Below are 26,563 nucleotides of genomic sequence, written 5' to 3'. Positions count from 1 at the left end.
CAAAGTGGAGAGATTCCCGCACAGAGGATCGGTGCCGACTGGCACTCACCAGCCCGAGAGGCTCGTCTGCTCACCCGCCGGGGCGGGCGGGGCTGGGAGCTGAGGCTCGGGCTTCGGAGCGCCGGGAGAGGACTGGGGTTGGCGGTGTGAGCACAGCCTGAAGGGGGTTAGTGCGCCACGGCTGGCCGGGAGGGAGTCCGGGAAAGAGTCTGGACCTGCCGAAGAGGCAAGAGACTTTTTCTTCCCTCTTTGTTTCCTGGTGCGCGAGGAGAGAGGATTAAGAGCGCTGCTTAAAGGAACTCCAGAGACGGGCGCGAGCCGCGGCTATCAGCGCAGACCCCAGAGATAGGCATGAGACACTAAGGCTGCTGCTGCCGCCACCAAGAAGCCTGTGTGCGAGCACAGGTCACTATCCATACCCCTCTTCCGGGGAGCCTGTGCAGCCCGCCACTGCCAGGGTCCCGGGATCCAGGGACAACTTCCCCGGGAGAACGCACGGCGCACCTCAGGCTGGTGCAACGTCATGCTGGCCTCTGCTGCCGCAGGCTCGCCCCGCATCTGTACCCCTACCTCCACCCAGCCTGAGTGAGCAATCAGTTGCTTCTTTAACCCCGTCATGTCTGGATGGGGAACAGATGCCCTCAGGTGACCTACACTTAGAGGTGGGGCCAAATCCAAAGCTGAACCCCGGGAGCTGTGCAAACAAAGAAAAGAAAGGGAAATCTCTCCCAGCGGCCTCAGGAGTAGCGAATTAAACCTCCACAATCAACTTGATGTACCTGCATCCGTGGAATAGCTGAATAGACAACGAATCATCCCAACTTGAGGCAGTGGACTTTGGAGCAACGATATTTATATATATATTTCCCTTTTGCTCTTTTTGTGAGTGTGTATGTGTATGCTACTGTGTGTGATTTTGTCTATATAGCTTTGCTTTTACCATTGGCCCTAGGGTTCTGTCTGTCAGGTTTGTTTTTGTTTCAGTATAGATTTTAGTGATTGATATCATTGGTGGACTTATTTTTTGGTTTGGTAGCTCTCTTCTTTCTTTCTTCCTTTTTTTTTTTTGATTACTTAAATTTTTAAAAAATTTTTAATAATTATTTTTTATTTTAATAACTTTCCTTTCTTTTCTTCTCTCCCTTCCTTCCTTCCTTCCTCCCTCCTTCCCTCCCTCCCTTCCTCCCTCCCTCCCTCCCTTCCTTCCTTCCTTCCTTCCTTCTTTCTCCCTTTCATTCTGAGACATGGAGATGACAGGGTCGTGGTGCTCTGTTTGGGCATCATGCACGTGCCTCTGACGTGGGAGAGCCGAGTTCAGGATATTGCTCCAAAAGACACCTCCCAGCATCACATAATATCAAACGGCAAAAATCTCCCAGAGATCTCCATCTCAACGCCAAGACCCAGCTCCACTCAACGACCAGCAAGCTACAGTGCTGGACACCCTATGCCAAACAACTAGCAAGACAGGAACACAACCCCACCCATTAGCAGAGAGGCTGCCTAAAATCATAATAAGTCCACAGACACCCCAAAACACACCACCAGATGTGGACCTGCCCACCAGAAAGACAAGATCCAGCCTCATCCACCTGAACATAGGCACTAGTCCCCTCCACCAGGAAGCCTACACAACCCACTGAACCAACCTTACCCACTGGGGGAAGACACCAAAAACAACGGGAACTATGAACCTGTAGCCTGCGAAAAGGAGACCCCAAACACAGTAAGTTAAGCAAAATGAGAAAACACAGAAAGACATAGCAGATGAAGGAGAAGGTAAAAACCCACCATACCTAACAAATGAAGAGGAAATAGGCAGTCTACATGAAAAAGAATTCAGAACAACGATAGTAAAGATATCCAAAATCTTGGAAATAGAATGGAGAAAAAACAAGAAACGTTTAACAGAGAACTAGAAGAACTAAAGAGCAAACAAACGACGATGAACAACACAATAAATGAAATTAAAAGTTCTCTAGAAGGAATCAGTAGCAGAATAACTGAGGCAGAAGAACAGATAACTGACCTGGCAGACAAAAAACTGGAAATAACTACCACAGAGCAGAACAAAGAAAAAAGAATGAAAAGAATTGAGAACAGTCTCAGAGATCTCTGGGACAACATTAAACACACCAACATTCGAACTATAGAGGTCTCAGAAGAAAAAGAGAAAAAGAAAGGGACTGAGAAAATATCTGAAGCGATTAGAGTTGAAAACTTCCCTAATATGGGAAAGGAAATAGTTAACCAAGTTCAGGAAGCACAGAGAGTCCCATACGGGAAAAATTCAAGGAGAAACAGGCCAAGACACATATTAATCAAACTATCAAAAATTAAATACAAAGAAAAAATATTAAAAGCAGCAAGGGAAAAACAACAAATAACATACAAGGGAATCCCCATAAGGTTAACAGCTGATCTTTCAGCAGAAACTCTGCAAGCCAGAAGGGAGTGGCAGGACATTTTTAAAGTGATGAAAGGGAAGAACCTACAACCAAGATTACTCTACCCAGCAAGGATCTCATTCAGATTTAACAGAGAAATTAAAAGTTTTACAGACAAGCAAAAGCTAAGAGAATTCAGCACCACCAAACCAGCTTTACAACAAATGCTAAAGGAACTTCTCTAGGCAGGAAACACAAGACAAGGAAAAGACCTACAATAAAAAACCCAAACCTTAAGAAAATGGTAATAGGAACATACATATCAATAACTACCTTAAATGTAAATGGATTAAATACTCCAACCAAAAGACATAGACTGGCTGAATGGATAGAAAAACAAGACCTGTATATACGCTGTCTACAAGAGGCCCACTTCAGACTTAGGGACACATACAGACTGAAAGTGAGGGGATCAAAAAGATATTCCATGAAAATGGAAATCAAAGGAAAGCTTGATTGCAATTCTCATATCAGACAAAATAGACTTTAAAATAAAGACTATTACAAGAGACAAAGAAGGACACTACATAATGATCAAGGGATCGATCCAAGAAGAAGATATAACAATTGTAAATATCTATGCACCCAACATGGGAGCACCGCAATACATAAGGCAAATACTAACAGCCATAAAAGGGGAAATCGACAGTAACGCATTCATAGTAGGGGACTTTAACACCCCACTTTCACCAATGGACAGATCATCCAAAATGAAAGTAAATAAGGAAACACAAGCTTTAAATGATACATTAAAAAAGATGGACTTAATTGATATCTATAGGATATTCCCTCCAAAAACAACAGAATACACTTTCTTCTCAAGTGCTCATGGAACATTCTCCAGGATAGATCATATCTTGGGTCACAAATCAAGCTTCGGTAAATTTAAGAAAATTGAAATCTTATCAAGTATCTTTTCTGACCACAACGCCATGAGACTAGATATCAATTACAGGAAAAGATCTGTAAAAAATACAAACACATGGAGGCTAAACAATACACTACTTAATAACCAAGAGATCACTAAAGAAATCAAAGGAAATCAAAAAATACCTAGAAACAAGTGACAATTAAAACATAATGACCCACAACCTATGGGATGCCACAAAAGCAGTTCTAAGAGGGAAGTTTATAGCTATACAAGCCTACCTCAAGAAACAAAAAACATCTCAAATAAACAACCTAAACTTACACCTAAAGCAATTAGAGAAAGAAGAACAAAAAACCCCCAAAGTTAGCAGAAAGAAAGAGATCACAAAGATAAGATCAGAAATAAATGAAAAAGAAATGAAGGAAATGATAGCAAAGATCAATAAAACTAAAAGCTGGTTCTTTGAGAAGACAAACAAAATTGATAAACCATTAGCCAGACTAATCAAGAAAAAAAGAAGACTCAAATCAATAGAATTAGAAATGAAAAAGAAGCAACAACTGACACTGCAGAAATACAAAGGATCCTGAGAGATTACTACAAGCAACTATATACCAATAAAATGGACAACATGGAAGAAATGGACAAATTCTTAGAAAAGCACAACCTTCCGAGACTGAACTAGAAAGAAATAGAAAATATAAACAGACCAGTCACAAGCCCTGAAATTGAAATTGTGATTAAAAATCTTCCAACAAACGAAAGCCCAGGACCAGACAGCTTCACAGGTGAATTCTATCAAACATTTAGAGAAGCGCTAACACCCATCCTTCTCAACCTCTTCCAAAATATAGCAGAGGGAGGAGTACTCCCAAACTCAATCTATGAGGCCACCAGCACCCTGATACCAAAACCAGACAAAGATGTCACAAAGAAAGAATACTACAGGCCAATATCACTGATGAACATAGATGCAAAACTCCTCAACAAAATACTAGCAAACAGAATCCAACAGCATATTAAAAGGATCATACACCATGATCAAGTGGGGTTTATCCCAGGAATGCAAGGATTCTTCAAAATACGCAAATCAATCAATGTGATACACCATATTTACAAACTGAAGGATAAAAATCATATGATCATCTCAATAGATGCAGAAAAAGCACTCGACAAAATTCAAAACCCATTTATGATTAAAAACCCTCCAGAAAGTAGACATAGAGGGAACTTACCTCAACATAATAAAGCCCACATATGACAAACCCACAGCCAACATTGTCCTCAATGGTGAAAAACTGAAACCATGTCCACTAAGATCAGGAACAAGACAAGGTTGCCCACTCTCACCACTATTATTCAACATTGTTTTGGAAGTTTTAGCCCCAGCAATCAAATTAGAAAAAGAAATAAAAGGAATCCAAATTGGAAAAGAAGAAGTAAAACTCTCACTATTTGCAGATGACATGATAGTATACATATAGAATCCTCAAGATGCTACCAGGCAACTACTAGAGCTAATCAATGAATTTAGTAAAGTAGCAGGATATAAAATTAATGTACAGAAATCTCTGGCATTTCTATATACTAATGATGAAAAATCTGAAAGTGAAATTAAGGAAACACTCCCATTTACCATTGCAACAAAAAGAATAAAACACCTAGGATTAAAGCTACCTAAGGAGACAAAAGACCTGTATGCAGAAAACTATAAGACACTGATGAAAGAAATTAAAGATGTTACAAACAGATGGAGAGACATACCATGTTCTTGGATTGGAAGAATCAACACTGTGAAAATGACTATACTACCCAATGCAATCTACAGATTCAGTGCAATCCCTATCAAACTACCAATGGCATTTTTCACAGAACTAGAACAAAAAATTTCACAATTTGTATGGAAACACAAAAGACTCTGAAGAGCCAAAGCAACCTTGAGAAAGAAAAACATAGCTGGAAGAATGAGGCTCCTGACTTCAGACTATACTACAAAGCTACAGTAATCAAGACAGTATGGTACTGGCACAAAAACAGAAATATAGATCAATGGAGCAGGATACAAAGTCCAGAGATAAACCCACGCACATATGGTCACCTTATTTTTGATAAAGGAGGCAAGAATACACAATGTAGAAACGACAGCCTGTTCAATAAGTGGTGCTGGGAAAACTGGACAGCTACATGTAAAAGAATGAAATTAGAACACTCCCTAACACCATACACAAAAATAAACTCAAAATGGACTAAAGACCTAAATGTTAAGGCCAGACACTATCAAACTCTTAGAGGAAAACATAGGCAGAACACTCTATGACAAAAATCACAGCAAGATCTTTTTTGACCTACCCTCCTAGAGAAATGGAAATAAAAACAAAAATAAACAAATGGAACCTAATGAAACTTAAAAGCTTTTGCACAGCAGAGGAAACCATAAACAAGATGAAAAGACAACCCTCAGAATGGGAGAGAATATTTGCAAATGAAGCAACTGACAAAGGGTTCATCTCCAAAACTGACAAGCAGCTCATGCAGATCAACATCAAAAAAAAAACAAACCACCTAATCCAAAAATGGGCAGAAGACCTAAATAGACATTTCGCCAAAGAAGATATACAGATTGTCAAGAAACACATGAAAGTATGCTCAACATCACTAATCATTAGAGAAATGCAAATCAAAACTACAATGAGGTATCACCTCACACCGGTCAGAATGGCCATCATCAAAAAATATACAAACAGTAAATGCTGGAGAGGGTGTGGAGAAAAGGGAACCCTCTTGCACTGTTGGTGGGAATGTAAATGGATACAGCCCCTATGGAGAACAGTATGGAGGTGCCTTAAAAAACTAAAAATAGAACTACCATATGACCCAGCAATCCCACTACTGGGCATATACCCTGAGAAAACCATAATTCAAAAAGAGTCATGTACCACAACTTTCATTGCAACTCTATTTACAATAGCCAGTACATGGAAGCAACCTAAGTGTCCATCGACAGATGAAAGGATAAAGAAGATTTGGCACATATATACAATGGAATATTACTGAGCCACAAAAAGAAATGAAATTGATTAATTTGTAGTGAGGTGGATGGACCTAGTCTGTCATACGAGTGAAGTCAGAAAGAGAAAAACAAATACCGTCTGCTAACACATATATATGGAATCTAAAAAACAAAACAAAACGAAACAAAATGGTCACAAAGAACCTAGAGGCAGGACGGGAATAAAGACGCAGACCTACTAGAGAATGGACTGAGGACATGGGGAGGGGAAGGGTAAGCTGGGACAAAGTGAGAGAGTGGCACGGACATATATACACTACCAAATGTAAAATAGATAGCTAGTGGGAAGCAGCCACATAGCACAGGGAGATCAGCTCAGTGCTTTGTGACCACCTACAGGGGTGGGATAGGGAGGGTGAGATGGAAGGAGACGCAAGAGTCAAGAGATATGGGGATATATGTATATGTACAGCTGATTCACTTTGTTGTAAAGAAGAAACTAACACACCATTGTAAAGCAATTATACTCCAATAAAGATGTTTAAAAAAAAAGACAATACTCTTTCATAATAGATGAGAGAGAAGTCATTAACTAACCGCCCCCCCCCCCAAAAAAAAAGAAAAAGAAAAAGCAGAGCAAGGTGAATACTAGATCACTCCACACAAGGTGAGTGCTAGATTACTACATATACAGCAAAGGCTGTGTGATCACGGGAGATGCTACTTAATTTCAAAAGTGTTTAAAGACATGTTCATGGAAGGCATAACACTGAATTTTCTGAGCTGAGTTTCAGGTCGGGATAGGCAATTCCATGTGGTCAGATGGTTTAAATAAATGCAAGTTAAAAAGTATGGCTATGCTCATGAAACAATGAATTCCATGTGACTGTGACACTGAGAACTGGTGTGAACATGGAAGAGAAGACTGGGGGTGAAGGAAAGGCATGTGCATGTGGACTGGTAATTGGTATCTACAATGTGCCAAGCATCATAATTTTCCTTCTAAGCCATGAAGAGATTGTAGAGATTTCTGAGTAGACAAGACACATAATCAGATATTTATGTTTTAGAAAAGTTAATTACAGCAAAATGTAGGAAATATTGGAAGAAATAAAGATTGTATGGTGAACTTAGAAATAAATTTTTTTTTATTGAAGTATGGTTGATTTACAATAATGCTTTAGTTTCAGGTGTACAGCATAATGATTCAGTTTTGTTTTTCATTTTTTGCAGATTATATTCCATTATATGTTAGTATAAGATATTGGGTATAATTCCCTGTGCTATACAGTAAATCCTTATTGCTTATCTATTTTATGCATAGTAGTTTGTATCTGTTAATCCCATACTTCTAATTTGTCCCTCCCCCCTCATTCCTTTCCCCTTTGGTAATCATAAGTTTGTTTTCTATATCTGTGAGTCTGTTTCTGTTTTGTATATAAGTTCATTTGTATTATATTTTAGATTCCATATATAAGTGATGTCAAACAGTATTTGTTTTTCTCTGTATGACTTATTTCACTCAGCATAATATTCTCTAGGTCCATCCATGTTGCTGCAAATGGCAATATTTCATTCTTATTTATGGATGAGTAATGTTCCATTGTGTGTATATACACACACAATCTTCTTAAGACCATTGTCTGTTGGAGTGCACTTGGGTTGCTTCCATATCTTCATTATTGTAAACAATGCTGCTATGAACACGGGTCCATGTATCTTTCGAAACTAGAGTTTTCATAGTTTCTGGATATATACCAAGGAGTGATATTGCTGGATCACATGGTAGCTCTATTTTTAGTTTTTTAAGGAACCACCATACTGTTTTCCATAGTGGCTGAACCAATTTACATTCCCACCAGCAGTGTAGGAGGGTTCCCTTTTCTCCACACCTTCCCCTGCATTTATTATTTGTAGACTTTTTGATGATAGCCATTCTGACTGGTGGAGGTGATACCTCATTGCTGCTCTGAACCATTTAGTACAGGCAATTTTTATTTATTTACTTAGAGCATATGCACTAGTTTTTCTTGAATATGTTTAGTTATAATATCTGTCAAGCAGTTTTTGAATGAGCGTGTAGCAGTCTGCATTCCCACAACTAGTATATGAGAGTTTGGTTGCTCCATATTCTTGACAACACATAGTTTTGTCCATCTTTCTAATTTTAGCCATTCTAATGGATAGTCACGTCTCAGTGTGGTTTTAATTTTAATTTTCCTTTACATTACATTAATTTTCTTATAGTTTACATGTTATTATCCATCATTTAACTTTCAATCTATATATGTTCTTAAGTGAGTCTCTTATAAAAAGTATAAGAGACTTATACTCGACTTACACTCACAGGAGTTCTCACCTCGCAGCTGCACAACCTGGAGGAGTGGCTGCGCCTGGGCCTGGCCTAGTGCGAGCAGAGCAAGAAACTCCTCACCAAGCAGGCCAGTGAGATCAAGTTACTCAAGGAAGAGTGTAAATGCAGGAAAAAGTTGATTTCCACCCAGCAGCTGATGACTGAGGCCAAAGCCAGGTATTACCAGTGCCGTTTTCGTGACAAGGTCTTTATGAACCAAGCTTTTCTACAAAGTCATATTCAGTGCTGCCACCCTGAAGATTCCCATCTTGCAGAGTATAAGACAAGGGTACAGACTGACAAGCTCCAGAATGAGACCGCCATGTTGAAGGAGCTCACCAAGTGTCAGCTAGAGGCTGCACAGCATGGCCATGCAGTCAGATTCTCTAAGGAATATGAAATGTAGAAAACAAAAGAGGAAGAATTTCTGAAGTTATTTGATAGATGGAAAGAAGAAAAGGAGAAACTAGTTGATGAAATGGAAAAAGTCAAGGAAATGTTTATGATGGAGTTTAAAGAACTAACTTCTAAGAATTCAGCATTAGAATAGCAATTGTCAGAAGTCCAGAAGTCCAACATGCAGATCAAGTCAGGCATAGGCACGTTAAAAGATGCAAATGAGTTTAAAGAAGAACGTCCTCAGCAACCCCAGGATTTCCAAAATGTGATGCAACTTCTTGATAGTCAGGAAAGCAAGTGGACAGCTTGAGTTCAGGCTCTTCATCAAGAACACAAGAAAGAGAAAAGCCGGCTCCTGTTACATATAGAGAAACTTCGAAGCCTAATGATAGATGATCTAAATGCAAGTAATGTATTCTACAAGAAAAGGATAGAAGAGCTAGGGCAGAGGCTCCAGGAGCAGAAAGAGCTGATCATCACTCAGAGACAAAAGATTAAAGAGTTTACCAGTAAACCATTAAACAGTGTCAGTGAAGCCAGAGGGAATCCTTTAACCTGGCAAACTTTTGAATCTAAGCCAACTACCCCAACTGTACCTATGAATACCGCAGCACCACAGACTTTGGATGCTAAGTCAAGTCTAACAATGGCACATGAACAGGCATTCTCATTGCACATACTGGAACGAATAGAAGAACTTTCAGAAGAAGAAAAAGGAAAGGAAAATGAACAGAAATTAAATAACAAGATACATTTAAGGAAAACTGAAGAATAACCCTTCCCTCGCTAAGGAAATAAGAACAGTCTTGGAGGAGAGTTTGGTGGAGTTACTGGAAACCTTGGGGATTAATGCAGATATATGTGGTTTTCCAAGTGACCACTTGAATAGAGTGCTAAGAACCATAGTATCAGCAAGACATGAGCGGGAATGACAAGTACCTAACATTCAGCAAATTCGTGAATTCCTTGAACGTCAGGTCACCCGTAAAATTGAGGAGAGAACACTACTGTCCACAGACAGGTACAGTGCTTCTCAAGTGGACACCCTTTCACCTGGAGAAATACCCAAAGCAATACATCTTCCTCCCAAAAGCAGACAGTTGGTTAGACAAAGACCTGTTTTTACTGATAGGACATCTGTTCCAAAAGTTAAGAAAAATATCACAGAAGATCATTTTCCCAGAAAGTCTTCAACTACTGCGACCCCTCCCTTCAGTTCAGAGGAAGAGCTGGACGATGGGGACCTCCTCCAGGCCTGTGCCTCGCCAGACTTACTTCCTGTGCTGTCATGTAAAAGCAACAAGAGTAGCTCTGGAAGGAGCACCGTCAAAAGCGACTGACTGGACGGAGGGAGGCGAACTTAAGGACTCTGATATTTCTCCCAAGCCCACAGGAACCGCCATTAAAACATTAACTGGAAAAGTTGAAAAGACAGTTTCAAATCACAGAAATGTGAATAAGCCAGTTGGTGGGCTTAATGTTGCAGAGGCGTTCATCAAAAAAGAACAAAAAGATCTAAAGTGTGCAGATGTGGACGATGATGACTGGGACATATCATCCTTAGAGGAAGAGAAATCTTTGGGGAGAAGAATTGGAAGAGAACAGAAGGAACCTCCACCTGTGAAGAATGAGTCAAATTCTACTTAAGTGCCAAGTGCCTGGGGTGCAACTAACCTGAAAGGGCCAAAGGGAGAAGGACCTCAGGATGAATCCAGCACACTGAAAAGCAGCTTAGTAACCAAGACTGATTGGAGTGACTCTTCAGATGTGTAACTGTCACCCCACGCATCAGGAGGCCCTTCCAGATGCCAGCAGTATTGCAGTAGCGCAGTATTTCAGTACTGCCTACATGACTCTAATGCTCCTGCTTGGCAGTATCTCCTACAATAACAAGGAAGCTGACTCTCAAAGAACAAGAGTCCCTTTTGTGGCACCTAATGCAGTTATTAAAAAACAAATTGTCAACAGTATTTTGAAGGATATAAAGGTGTTTAAGACTGCTGCTGCTTAAAAATAATGTGTCACTGAAGTCATAAAAAGCTTTTCTTCAGAACGGTACTCTAGTGTTTAAGTGTATTTTTTTCAACTAATTTTTAAGTGAATATTTTTTAAAACTTATAGCAGGTTTTGGTTTGAATTAAAACCTTTTCTTATATCTTTCTTATGTATGTTGTCACGTTGGAAGTGTTTTATTATAAAGTTCTGTTAGTATCCTTAAAATTGAATTAGTGGAATCAGTGAAATCTTAAGAGTAGATTGCTTATTTTTCATATAGAAGTAAGTTTAGAGTTATAAAAATATAGCTAGGCCCATGTTAGATAACTACATTTTCCAGAAGTACTTTTACCATATGCAGCTTTGAGCCATTGTAAGCATGCTGTTTTATTTTAGAACTTTAAAAACTTTCTGTGGCATCATCTTTACCTTGGATATGTTATGAATAAAATGTAGCCAGTTTAAACGTCAGTTGTTATCATACTATGAACAGAATAGATTGAGTCAATACTGAATTCATGTATGTCTGTAGTTTTTTTCACTTTTTAAAAATGCCCAATCCATATTCTAAAATACCTCAAAACTAAGTTAGTTTTATTCTTAACAATGACATTGTCAACAGTCAAAAAGTTCATATAAACTGTTTTCTGCATTTTTTATACTTTGTGGTACTATATGTACTCTGTTTCCCAAAAAAAGTAACATTTTAACTAAATGGTTTGTTGGATTTTGGATCTTTCTTCATGTTGTCAACCTTTCAAGTAAAGCCCTCCATTACAAAAAGAAAAAGTATAAAAATTAGGTCTTTTTCAATCTAATGAAAATCACTCTAGTTGGAGAATTTGGTCCATTTATATTTAAAATAATTACTGATTTGGCTGAAATTAAGTCTGCTATCTTGTTATCTGGCTATCCCATCTGTTCTTTATCTTTTTTTATCTGGCTATCCCATCTGTTCTTTGTTTATCTTTTTCTATCTTCTTTTAATCAACTTTTTATTATTCCCCTTTACCTTCTTTATTGGCTTTTTAACTATATATTTTTGTAGTATATTTCTGGTGGTTAGCAATTTGCAGCTTCATGAATAATGTAAGACTTTTAATATTATAATTTTATATACCCCTCAATCCTTTCCTATTAATATTGCCATATATTTTACTTCTACATATATTATAAATCCGTCAACATATTGATATCACTAATTGCTTTAAAACGTTAGTAACCTTTCTTGTTTTTTAACATGTATTTCTATCCTTTGTGGAGAACTAGCAGGTAGGCAGGGAGAACTAACTCTGTTCTGCATATAGGGATTCTATGAATTCCAAGCCTATGAGTGATCTTTCTTGACAGAAACAAATTTCCTCCACCCATGAAAGGCCTGCTTCTCTGCCAGCACAGGCTCAGACTTGGCAACACTCCCAGCTGCCCTAGACTGCTGACCCTCTTGGAAGGGCTTGTTTTTCGCTAGAATTTATTTCCTTTAGATCTCTTTGCATCTTCAGTGTGTTGAAAAAATATGATGTTTTTAGTCCATCTTTTTATTTTTTACAGTAGGAACAATGTAATAGGATGTGGAAACATAAATGTTTTATATAAACTATTTATATCATGACTTTTATGCAAAATATTCAAGTAATATTGAATTCTGTCAAAATATTACTATTAGTTATGAAGGATACATGGTAACTTCATAAAAAACTCCAAGTTTAGTGATATATTCAAGATACACAATGTATAGTCATTTATCAGAATGTTTACATTATTACCATAAGGAATAAATGTTGTATGTCCACAAATATCTCAAAATTCTTCTTAGGATAGAATATGGTAACATATGTAAAATACTTTGCAAATTATACAAGCTTTGTGCGTGCAAATCATTATAGTGAACTACAATAAAATGCTAATTACTTTTGGAAATGAGGATAGATATGACATAGGAGGTCTTTATGGGACTGAAGATTTTATATATAAATACACACATACACAGCTGACCCTTGAACAATGTGGGGTTTAGAGGTGCCAACCCTCTGCAAAGCTGAAAATCCATGTATAACTTTACAATCAGCCCTCATATTCGAGGTTCTACATTCACGGATTCAACCCATCAGGGTCATGTAGTACTATAACATGTATTTATTTTTAAAAATCCACATATAAATGGACCTGTACAGTTCAAACCCATATTGTTCTATATATAGAGGGAGACAGAGAGAAAGAAAGAGAAACAGAGACAGAGAGAGACTGAGGCAGAGGAAAGAATAGTTACTATGTCCCAGGCATTGATTTATGCTTGTTACACAAACTAATTCACCCTTAGCACAATCTGATCTCAGAGACAGGCACCATTATTTTCCCCATTTTACAAATAAGAAAAATGAACAGAGGTAACTTATGCGACTTGCCTAAGATCATATAACTAGAAACTGAGAAAAAGGATTTAATCTAACTGTAGAGCTGTCTCTATCAATCATTCTGCTATACTTTCTAAAGTTCTTTCTGGCTCTGAGAGCCTATGATTTTATAATGAAAAACAAAATAAGTTAACCTAAGATATAAAAAAAAATCCCTTATTGAGTATAAAAGGTGAGAAATGAAGGGAGAGAAAGAAACAATAGAAGGGATTCCCTATAACTTCTAATACTAAAGGCACATAAACACACACACAAGCGTGCACACACACACACACACACACACAAAATCCCAAGTCATGATCAAAATGAAATTTTCATTTCATCTGAATCCTTCCAATTACAGCTTGAATATCCCTGAAGGCCACACCTGAGAATAACACTTTAAAAAAAAAGGACAGTACCTACACAAATATGTACTTTGTACATATACAAAGTATATCTCTATTTTTATTAAAATAGAGATAAAAAATTAAAAAGAAAAACACAGCAGGGTCCTCAGGAGGATCTTGAGCTGATATTTAGGATTCAAATTATACACAGAGCTATAAGACATCTGAAATGAGTAAAGAAACCAGAGAAATGAAACATTAAACCTTTTAAAAGACACAGTTTAAGAAATCAGGGCCAGTTTGTCTAGGGTACCATATTAAGGATAGAATCTGTTATTGCCATCAAGACAATTACACTGAGAACACTCTAGTTATTCTTCATCTTTCCTGAAGGAATATGACATGAATTGTTTAGGTCAAATTTCAGGAAGATTTGTTTAACAGTAGAGTAAGTTACCAAAAAAATTTGTGAATTTATACACAGTTGTCCTGCCTGATCCATAAAGACAAAACATGGGTGAGCAGATAGGAGTTCAGTTTTGCAATGAGTTAGCAGAGACCACAGATACAATAAATAAAGATGGATAGATGTGGAAAAAGGACAAACGCATGCTCAGTTATTATTACCTTTGAATTGAAAGGCTAAAAACATCTTAATTCACAAGACTTTATGATTAACTTAAATTATTAAAAATGATCATTTTTTTTTTCCCTCGGGTTAGTGGCTCAATGTTTGCCCTAAAAATTTTCAAACTCCCCATTTTATAGTGTAAAAGTTCTACTGATATGTGAAGTTACTACATTCACTCAGGCCTAACCAGGACCACAAAGGTAAAAGAAAGAACTAGCTGTAGCTCTGCATAATAAATGAAGAGGAATATCAAGTTAACACGAGAGGTTTGGAGCGGGAACATGGCAGACCTAGATATGGAGACGAAAGTGGGAGAAAGGTCTAGATAAGAAATTCCAAGAATACACTGTTAGAATTGGGCTGGAGAAATTCCTTCCGATGGGAATAAATGAGGAAATTCAGGACAGTGGTGTCAAAATATGTACGTACCTATGAATGTGTGTAAGAATATTTTGCTACCCTCGTTTGATATAATTCTCTCATCTCCTCCACGTAACAGCCTTGAATGAATGGTGCTTGGGGTGTGATGGGAGCAGAAATGAACTCCCTGCCAGAGTGAACTGAGGTGGAAAAAATTCAAGTTGCTCTGGGGCAGAGAGAGGAAGAGCATTCTTTCTCCTACTCCCCAGTGCCTTACAAATACATTGTTATTCTGAAAGCAAATGCATTAGGCATATAAAATTTTTGGTATGGGTTGGGTTTTGTAGGGAGCATTCCTGCTATCCACAGGAATTAAAACTCAGTATACTTGTCCCCTGCCCTGTAGTGGACAGTTAGGTGTGTAGGAGATACATATTTTTGCTTGAACAAAGGAAAAGCACAGGGATAAGAATACAAAGTTTATGGTTTTAATTGTCAGTTCTTGCTGTTAATACACACTAACTTTTTATAAACATATAATTTGTTAGGGCCACAGTCTCCTTGACTGTAGAATAAAATATTTTAAACTTAGAATTTAAAAGATGACTTTATATGCATGTCAATTTGACCTTCAAAATAAACTTTGGAGTTGTGCGAATCCCCCCAGAACAGGTTATCATTAACCCATTGTACAGATGTGAAATAACATCTGGGAAGCTAAGAGATTTGAGCATATTCCATAGCTAATACGAAATAGGGCTGGGAAGGCTAGGACTCTTCACTCCTGGTTTTCTGATTATAAGTCCACTTTTGTTTATGCATTGCCCAATTTCTCTGCACTCTTTAAAATTTACCTAGTGCTATCACACAGAGAATTGCTGCTAGCAAGTTCAGTTAATTAAACAGGTTTTGTAATTCCATTGAGAAGTTCTAACAGCAATTGAAGATTTTATATTTCCATTCAAGTCTCCATTTATTCTATAAAAATAATTATACTGAAAACCTACCAGGTTTTCATGAACCACTCTGAATCTACTTTTTGTTCCTTATCATTGCCACTTACCAACCACGACTTGACTGCCTTAAAAATCTACATGGTACCTTATGTGCGTATTCCTTTGCACACACTATGCTTTCCATCACAAAAGGTCTTCTCCTGATTCATGTGAATTCTTACTCATTATCCAAAACTGACCTGAATATCAATCCCCGCAGAAGCCCTTTCTAATATTCGTGATTCCTGGAAAAGTCAACCATTCCCTCATCTGAGCTGCTATTTTATCTGAAGCAAAATTCTATTCTTGACCTTAATATATGGTACCTTATTTGCCTACAGGTCTGGTTTTGTGAGCAGGGACCATATTGTATCCTCAAAACTTGGAGCAGTACATTAGTGAAGGGCTCCTACTGGAGTCTCAATAAATGTTGATTAAACTGAATTGAATTGAAATACTCCAGATTTTAGCATAGAACTTAAAATTCTCATATTCCAGTAATATTCAAATTAGAACCTTTACTGAGTCAGCAACATATACTATCATGACACATACTGCAAAATGATGTTATGATTTAAACTTGAATTACAAATTAAACTCAAATTTTAAAAGTACTTGTTTCATCGAAATTCAGGGATCCCACAATAGCCCCAATATGTAGGACATTTTAGATGAACGGTACAGAGAAGCTTCAGAACACTTTAACCTATTCAACTTGCCACAGATCCAGTGTTTCTCAACCCTTCTCAAAGCAAAAGGTTGCGTGGTCTTAGTGCTGAAGATGATAAATGTATGCAGAAAACACGGGGCAAAGTAGGATGGTGCTCTAGCTCTGTCTTTCCACTGACCCATCTCTCAGCAATTTTCACCACCAGACAGAAGGAAGCACCTCTGCCTGTTTCCTTTCGCTGTATAAACAGTGCATGGAAGGAGTCCCTTACCTTCTCTGCTGTGTCACTTTTTTTTCAGCTCAATTTGTCTAATTAGAATCATTGAGAAGAAATGTAAAGTTTTCATAAAATAGAGGCATAAGTCTCATAGGTGTGCGCAAAACAGAACAAAATCTATGTATATTCAAATTTTTTATATTAGGAAGATCTTATTGTAATAAAAATGATGCTTGTCAAGTCTTGATCTTAAGGAAATTTTTCATCTTGGGTCTAGGACAAGAGATTATGTGATGGTTCTGAGATTATCCTCATGGCTCTGTCCAGGCCTCCCCAACATGGAGAGCACCGCCGGGGTGGGAGCCCCAGCCTCAGCCAATTCACGGAAACAGCTTTTCACTCAATGGTATATATAGGTAAGTAAACATAGACACACACGCACACATTATATTTTATCATTTCCAGAGGCTTTTTCTAGTCATAGTTACTGTGATGTTGTTCAAAGTTTACTGGGCAGGGAACACACATGGTTACCTTTTCAACCTTTCTAATTTTTATTGGATCCTAAGCTCCCACATCTTGGCCTTCAGGCATTTTTCTTGTTAAAGCCCTCCTACCTTCCAGTCCAACAAAGACTAAAGACTTCGGATATGAATTTTTTAAAGTAACCACTGGAGAAGAGGCTTCAATTACATTGGCCCAACCAGCAATCTGTGGAAGTGCACGCGAATTGCTCAGAGACAATGTCCTGCCTTTTACCTTGCAGTCACGAGTTGGAGTCAAGCAGAGATTAACAGTGTCCAAGGGTTGTTATCATCTGGTGATCACTTGGGAGCTGAGATGAAATAAATTGCTAGTATCTTGCATCTACTTGCTGAGGTTGCCTGGTTCAGGCTATTTGGGGGACCAGAGCCAAATCTTAGCTGCAGTGGGTACTCTAAATAGAAGTCTCTGTGCAAAGAGCAAATTCTAAATAAACCACATATTATACTTCTTCTTGAATTAATGGAAGATATCCTCTCAGACAAGGTTGGAAGTAAGCTGGGGAGATGTGAGTGTGGGAATTGGGCAAAGTCTGCTATTCAAGGCGAAAGGCCTCTAAGTATTTAAATTTAAATTCTATCCTGGGTCCTCTACAGGAGATAAATACCATCTGGTCTTGAATTCCTCTCCTGGATAGCACAGTCTGACTCAGTCAGAAGGTCCCACCTCCCTTATCTATTGTTTCGTCCACTTTGACAGTCATTAAACTTTAAGGAAAATGGAAAACTTTTCAAAAGAAAAATTTGGGAACCTAGGCATGGTTGGAATGTGCACAAGCATTTACATATGTGCAGAGAGAGAAGAGAGAAGCAATTCACATTAAATTTTCTGAATGTTTAATCAGGGCCAGATAATATTTTGTTATTATTGTTGTTATTGTTTTATTTTGATTAAAGAAGCTTTTGGGTATGAATCATTAAAGTATTTGCCTATATCTTCTACTTGACATTTCATGCATAGATACTATTAAAATAAATCTTGTCTACTTCATTTATTAAATGTGTTATACATAAACTGACTCGTGGATAATAATTCAAAAAGGCCTAACTAGGTAGAACTTAGACATAAAAGGGACTTCTAAGATTATTTTGTTTAAAGAAAATTCAAGGTTTCTAAAAGTTAAGGGTAGATTGAAATTTACAGGGCTGCCATCTTGTCCAATTGTCACAAAGAACTACAAAAGTTTCCATCTCCAAGTTCATCCTTCATTTGCAACCTATGCATCATAAAAACCAATGGCTCTTAATTTTGGGTGGTTACAAGCGCTTTTGGGAATTTGGTGAAAGCTATGGATCTTCTGCCCAGAAAAAATACACTTAACACACAAACCAAAGAAATTTTCACCCAACTGAGGGAATGCCCCCATCTTCTAAAATCTATCCATGGACAACCATCCCCCAAAGGGTATTTGAACCACAGGTTAAGAATTCCTGAAAAAGATATCAGCTCAGGCAACTTCCAGTAAGAGTGCATACTCCACATCTTTATCAATACATATGAAGAAAAGAAAAAAAGGCAAGAAAGCAATGTGCTCTCTTAAAATGGGCAGAAATGAAGATTATTGGTTTAAGTAACCCAATTATTTGTCCTTGAAAATGGTGAATACATGTTTGTACCAAGTTTTCACCTCTCCTCCATCTCAAAATTAGAGGGCCTTAGAGTATGATCAATTTTAAGACCAAACAAGGCTATGATTTTGGTAAAAGATAACTAACAAACAGACTGAGTTCCTGTAAGCCTTCCAAAGCTTCAAGTGGCCAACTCAGATGAAAACTAAAAACAGGATCAACTTAATCAGCAAGAGCTGTTGAAAAATGAATTTCAGTTAGAGGCTTGGATCAATTTAAAATTTAAAAAATTAATGTGATTCTTCTGTCCAAAATTACATTTCATTTTAGACATATGTCTATACGTTAGACATATACTATGTCTATACGTTAGACATATATTATGTCTATACGTTAGACATATATGTTGGACATATATATATATATATATATATATAATTGCCCAAAATATCTGCTTCCCATTAAAAAAAAATCTTACCACTTCCACAGCAGTAAGAATGGATGAAAATTTCCAACTAAGCATAACTCAAAAGTTATCAAATTCGTTTAGATTAGTGGCCAAGAGGAACTCGGGGGACAGCTTTACATGTGCAGCCTTAGAGTTCAAAACTCTAACGCAAAATTCATTTTAGACCATTTCGTTACTCAGTCGTCAAAACGTACCTCAACCCGGAGTATCTCGCTGCTCCACGAACCAGCGGGCAAGGCCTCCAGTTGGAACGGGAAGCCACTACCAGCCAGCGGCCCGAGCCCTCGGCCCCGGGGGAGTGCACTTCCGGGACGCCGGGTGGGGGCACTTCCGGGACTCCGGACGGCGCCGGCTATGCCTCATGCACACTCGGTTCCGGGGTGCTAGCCCAGGCCCGGCGCCGGAGGCAGGGGTTACGCCAGGTCGTGGGCTCTAAGAACAAGCCTGATTCAGTTCCCGCGTCTCTCACCACAAGAAGTTTGAGGGAGGAAATTTGGACTTTGGAGTCGGCCCAGCATGGGGCTGCGGTCCAGGCCTGCGGCGAGAAGAGCGCCCGGGTCGCCCTTGACCCAGGGGAGTCGTTGCCTCCCGGCGTTGTTACGCTCACACCCCCGTCAGATCCTCGTAAAGACCAGGTATGTGGTGGGAAAAGGAGGAGCACGCTAACCGCGGGCTCCCGGGCCTCCCCTGCATCCGCGAGGAGGCGCACTGCCCGGTGGAACACGCGGCGCCAGCTGCGGCCTGGAGCCTGGCTCGGGGCACCGTGGGTTTGAGGCCCACTTCTGGGGCTGGTGCACGTGGGCGGCTTGGGTTGCGGGGTCATGCTCTCAATGTCCCACGCAGCTGGTCTGTGAGCTGCCTCTCAGCCACCCCAGTGACTCCCGGCCGCGCTTTGTACTCTCCCCGCGCTCTGCATTCGCAGAATGACCGTGACCCAGGGATGCCAGCCCTGGGCTTTGGGAGTCTTCCGCTTAGGGTGAAAGGTGGGGATGGAGAATGGGAACCCGATGCACTTGGCGCATTTTTCGTTGAAACCCGGAACCCACTCCCTCCCTGGTGCCACAGCCGAACCTGGCCTCCCAGGCGGGGTGCGGGTAGGAGGTGGGGGGCTCGATCTGCCCTAATCGTAAATCATCTGTCAGTGTGACTGACCTCGATCTATTTCCAAACAAGAGGGTTAAGCTTTGAAACAACCTAAGTAGTTGTTGATGAGAAAAATGTAAGCGTTAGGTAACTAGAATTGTTAAAAATGAATTTCTCGAATGTGGGGTGTGATTTTATGGTAAGATACTAGGGTCTGTAAATCTAATGACACTCATTAAGCAAGGGTGCTTAAACAGCATTAAGTAAGGGAAAAGGAGCCCAGTCTTGAATACATACACACTGTTGTCTGGTATCCATTAGTTGTTTAATGTCTGGCCTGAATGACTAGTCCTAGTTATAAATCTGCAGCTAAAATTCTGTTCATTTTGGCCAAGGAACTGTATGTGGCACATAACAAAAGTTTGATGTTAGCATTTATTATAACTTTATTAATATAATCAATATAATATTATTCAACATGTCCTGAAAATACAAGATACTAGTTAATTCTCCATATAAACTGAAAATAACATATTTGTATGTTAATGTGGCATAACTTAAAAGGACTAAACATTGCTGTTTTTTATTCACACGTACTTAGTGTGCAATTATTGTTAACGTTTTCATTTTCTTGATCCGATGTTGGTGAAAACTGATATTATGTTAGTCAGTTGACTAAAGGATATTATTGTGTAGCCAACATTTATCAATTTCAAGAAAATTTTCGATGAATAAACATCTTTTATACAAATATTCATATACCTGAAGTAAGAGCTCTGAATTACATAGGATATATGAATATTATGTTCCTTTTGCTGTTGGTTTACCCAGGATAATTTTTCTTACCTTTACATTTGCAGGGTTGAAAATCATACTCTCATACTCTTTTCAACTAAGGATATCGCTGTATTATCTTGAATTTCCTTCAGGGCTTGATGATATTATCAGTGAAAACTTTAGGTAATTCTGATGACCAGAATTAAAATGGGAAGCCAAGATATTTATTTTGAAGAGAGGAGAACAGAGAACTTTGTAAACATGCTTCTCAGGAAGCAGTTATTAATAGCATTTTCCCCCTTCCAATTCTCCAGTTTTTAAGAGCAGCTGTTGAAAATGTTTGTCTCAGAAAATTACAGAAATAATTAAAGTTATTTAAGCATAAAATAACCAGTTTCATAATAGGCCCAAATTTTCATCAGAAATATTAAGTACCATTCGGCTAATTTAATAGATTTCTAAACTTTAGTTATATTTTCTGTGCTACAAATATTTTCCATAAGCCTAATTTATGCTAAGGAATAGTATGTCCTTTGATGAATGCTTACTCTGAGCACGTACACAATTGGTGATTAGTTTTGTATTTTGTACTCTATACCTGTTGCAAAAAAAATGCTTGTTTATCCTTCTACAAGCCAGACACGGTTCAATGAATGCCAAAAGCAAATGACTATAGAACTCTAAAATAGTAGGATTTTTAGGATTATGATATTTAGGTTTCATTTATTTTATCCATCGATTTTCATTAGGAAACTGGTAATGAGAATGACAGAATTCAGGAGTTAAAAAAAATCAAATTAACACCCTGCTGATTGCAATAAAGAACTATGAAGTAATCCAATACCTGCAACCTAGCTTAAAGAAGTTCACATCAATTACAACGGCATTACATATAAAAGCAAAGGTCGGTTCTGCTCAATACATTTGGCCGATTAATTCACACTAGAAAACTGGTTGCCTAAGTAGTAGTGCTCTGGACTTGTAAAGGCCTCCAAACCCAGTTAAAGTGACAGGAAAAAAGAGAAAAAGAGCAACCTAGCAATTTTCAGCAGGGAGCACAGTTATCAGAAAGCTGGGGCCGCCTTTACCCCAATCACAGGTTAAACCAATTTGATTTCTAACAATGAAAGCACCTTCTGCTTATTCTTGAGCTACAGCACATCCCTGTGTAAACAGCCATACAATAGAAAGCCAAGGCAGGTGATATGCAGCAGAACAAAGCATCAAGGCCAACAAGCAAAGGAAATTCTGCACTAAGATGAAATTTTATCATCTTATTTAATTAAAAGGTGGTAGGTAGAGTAGGTAAGAAAGCTATAAGCAGACACATTTGATAAACTAGGTAAGAAAAAAAATCATATCTAGGAGGCTGTATGTAGGTATTTATTTCAGATATCCTTGGAAAATTGTGGTTTGGCTCATTGTTTTTGGACTGTAAGAGACAGATTTTATCCATTGTTTAAAACATCTCCTGTACCTACCTTGAGTAGGTAAAATATGAAAACATACTGCAACATTCTCTCTTTTCCCTCCCAAAGCACTATAATGTAGCTTTTGAACATTTCATCATTTTTCTTTAGTTCTTGGAATGATGTCTGAGAAAGTGCTTGTCCAGTCAAAATAATCTGTAGATACTCCAAGCATATTACACATAATTCCCATTGTTTCTGTTGTCAAGCAAAGAGAAAAATGAATTATTTTACATGTTATAACTGTCATTAAATTCTTTGCAAAATTGATAGGCAAATGCACGAGGAATCAAAGCTTTGGTTACATGAAACGGTGGACCAAAATCTAGCTCAAAAAATTGAACAGCTCTTGGACTCCACTTACTCAATTGTAACACGGGGGTAATAATCCCACCTATGATTATCTCACAAGGTTGATTCTGGGTTCATTTGAGGAAAATGTTCCTCAAAATGCTTTGAGAATTATAAAACCTCATCCTAATAAAGAGCAAACTTACACAGTTTGATTTGAAACAATACCAACATATTGGGGGAGAACTATGCTTACGGAGCCCCCTGAAATATGCAATACATATATCATTTGAGTCATCAAAGAGGAAATGATTTTATCTTGCCTGGGTCACAAAAGCTGGTCTCTGTTTGCCCTGGTTCTGGTCCATCCACGCAAGAGTTAATCATGATTTGAACACATTTTTTTCTGAAAGGTAGAAATCTCCAGTCAAAAGGCTACTCAGAACATAAGATATGGCTAAGAGTTGCACTTCGGAAACCACATGAAGGGTGTCTGTATGAAGAGTGAAGTGAAACAGGACTATTGAATCATTTTTCACAATACAGTTATGGTATCCATAATTTGGAAGGGAATTGGAGGATAGTATTTGTAGTTCAAGTCTCTGTCCCATGTATAACTTCCCCCTTTAGAGTGGAAGAGTATACAGTTTGTGTAATTGCATTTCATGGCAATATAATCAATATGAGTTTTACACAGGGAGATAATCAGATAAATAATTGATCAACACTGGTATGGAAAGCAAACAAAACTGATAATTTATTGCTATCCATGATCATTTTGTGTGGAGTCCATGCTTCTTCCTTCCCTCTCTCCTTCCTCAGGTGTAAGGCTGGCATTGTAATCTGAAGACTTTTCCACCTTCTCCTATTCACTCCTCCAATAGATGTCTTGGACTCCTAATTCATCTTGGTATATGCTCCTCAGTGAACCTGAACTTTAATGCAAGTTGTGTAAACAGATAAGATGAAAAAGAACTAAAATTTTCATTCATGTTGTATTATTGAAGAGCTCTGAATGGGGTTAGAAAGGAGGGAATTCTTTTTTAAAAAATTTATTGACGTATAGTTGGTTTACAGTGTTGTGTTAATTTCTGCTGTACAGCAAAGTGATTCAGTTATATACATATATATATATGTATATGCACACATTCTTTTTCATATTCTTTTCCATTGGTTTATCACAAGGTATTGAATATAGTTCCCTGGGCTAAACAGTAGGACCTTGTTGTTTATCCATTGTATATATACTTGTTTGCATCTGCTAATCCCAACCTCCCAATCCATCCCTTCCCCACCCCCAAGTCCCCTTTGGTGACCACAAGTCTGTGCTCTATGTTTGTGAATCTGTTTCATAGATAACTTTGTGTCATATTTTAGATTCCATGTATAAGTGATATCATATGTTATTTGTCTTTCTCTTTCTGACTTACTTCACTTAGTATGATAATCTCTAGGGCCATCCATGTTGCTGCAAATGGCATTATTTCCTTCTTTTTTATGGCTGAGTAGTATTCCATTGTATATATGTACCACATCTTCTTTATTCATTCATCTGTCGATGGACATTTAGTTGTTTCCTCGTCTTGGCTATTGTGAATAGTGCTGCTCTGAACACTGGGGTGCATGTATCTTTTTGAATTATGGTTTTCTCTGGTTATATGCCCATGAGTGGGATTGCTGGATCATATGGCAACTCTATTTTTAGGTTTTTGAGGAAGCTCCATACTGTTTTCCATAGTGGGTGCACCAGTTTACATTCCCACCAACAGTATAGGAGGGTTCTGGAAGGAGGGAATTCTAATGGAAATTACTTTGGAGAAAAATTGTGATGCATCCCAACATATATCATCATCTCGTTTTATCTTTTATGGAATTTTTTGTAAAATGCATATAACTCACTTTTGCTTGTAAATTGTGTATACATTTTGTAAAATTCATATAACTCAAATTTACATGTGAAGTAAATTTATGTTCTGGGAATACAACAGCAATTTGAGTAGTGTTCACAGCTAGTGTGGACTGAAATTTGAAGTTGCTTATAGAAGGCTAATCTCAGGTGGGTTATGTAGAGATGGGAAGAACAGAAACAGCAAAATGTTAAAAATCAATAACTGGACAATATATAGGAAAGGAGATACAATAGTTGGAAGAGTCAATGATACATTGTTTTTGACAAGGGTCCCTGGTTAAACAATTCATAAAGAACATCCAAGAGAAACTGCACATTATGTAGAATAGTGGAGAAAGATGATGAATTCTGTTTGAAACATTATAACTAAGAATGAGTACAGTACCTCCCATTCAAGGTGAGTGTGCAAAAATATTACAGAATGTGAAAGGAAAGTTAACTGTGAGAGATAATAAAATACTTATATATACAAGCATTCTGGAGTTGAGTTCACCATAGGAAACATTACAAATATAGCAGTCTACATTTGATTTTAAAGTGAGTATGTTAAGAATTCTTAATGGGATTTTTGAAAAAGAATACAACCCATGAAAAAGAGCAGGAGATTTTGAAGTAGCATGCAAAAAAAGAATAAAGTACAGACAGGTATAAATAAGTAACAGCTCTAGAAATGAAAATTATATAAGAAAAAGAAGCATAAAAACAAGAAATACAATCAAAGAGAGAATTAGGAAGCTTGATGATAATAATAAGGAATTTATCCAGATAAAGAGATTGAAAGATCAAAAAGACCAGTGAAGATAGCATCTAACAGGTTTGATAGAAGTTCCAAAAGGAGGACAGAGAGAATGAAGGAGAAGCATATTTAAAGAGAAGGTTCACAAAAAAGAAGTAAAAGCAAAAGCCCCAGGGGGCTCCTCAGGAGAATGGAATGGAAGACCCATCTGTCTCCTTCTCCAAACCCAAGAAAAAGAAATCTTTTTCCAAGGAGGAGCTGGTTAGTAATGATCTTGAAGAGACAGCTGGCAGTGGAAGTCTTCCCAAGAGGAAGAAGTCTTTCCCTAAAGAGGAACCAGTTAGTGACCCTGAGAGTCAGGAAACAAGAACGTCACCCCCACCCCAAAAAAGAGGAAATTCTCTTCCAAGGAGGAGCCACTCAGCAGCGGGCCCGAAGAGGCTGCTGCCAGCAAGAGCAGCAGCTCCAACAAAAAGAAAAAGCTCTAAACATTATCCTGGGAAGAGTAGAATGGACATTTCCCTAGTGGGGCATCACTTGCAGAGATATTTCTCAACCCATCCCCTGTATCCCAATAAAAATAAAAGAAATTCACGAGAAAAAACAAAAAGAGAAGTTTCATCCACTCAACAAATATTTACGAAGGGTCCACCTGGATAAGTTTTTCTTCTAATCGTAGAGAATATTTAAACAAGAAAAAATTGGCCATTCCCACACTAATTTTATACTTTACATTATGCCTCAACATTTCCAAAACTGAAGAAATACTTGAGGCCTCTGAAAGTACAAAACAAGTGCTGGGCAGAAACAATAAAAATGAATCCGGGCTCAATGAGTGAATGACACTCATGTTTATTGTTCATAAAAAAAGTTCCTTAAAATTAATTTAATTTGCAGTAAGAGTGTTCACATCTTCCCCTTCATCGTTTTTTCGTGTATGTCTTCTTTCATTCCTCTTGATTATTCTAGCTTGAGATTATTTCTTTAAGAAAAATTTTTTTAAAGTATTACAATTTATTTTGTATTT

The 26,563-nt window shown here is 38.0% G+C and overlaps 1 pseudogene; it reads left to right on the top strand.

Annotated features, from left to right (window-relative positions):
• Positions 1-10,868, top strand: part of LOC113628214 (zinc finger protein DZIP1 pseudogene) — a 150,892-nt pseudogene extending 140,024 nt beyond the window's left edge.
• The last annotated feature ends 15,695 nt before the right edge of the window (positions 10,869-26,563 follow it).

Source organism: Aethalodelphis obliquidens, unplaced genomic scaffold (assembly GCF_003676395.1).
Source record: "Aethalodelphis obliquidens isolate GAN/ISIS:26980383/991018 unplaced genomic scaffold, ASM367639v1 scaffold23, whole genome shotgun sequence".
NCBI classification, from domain to species: Eukaryota; Metazoa; Chordata; class Mammalia; order Artiodactyla; family Delphinidae; genus Aethalodelphis; species Aethalodelphis obliquidens.
The sequence above is the reverse complement of the archived record's forward strand: the minus strand, read 5'-3'. Positions and strand labels throughout refer to the sequence as shown.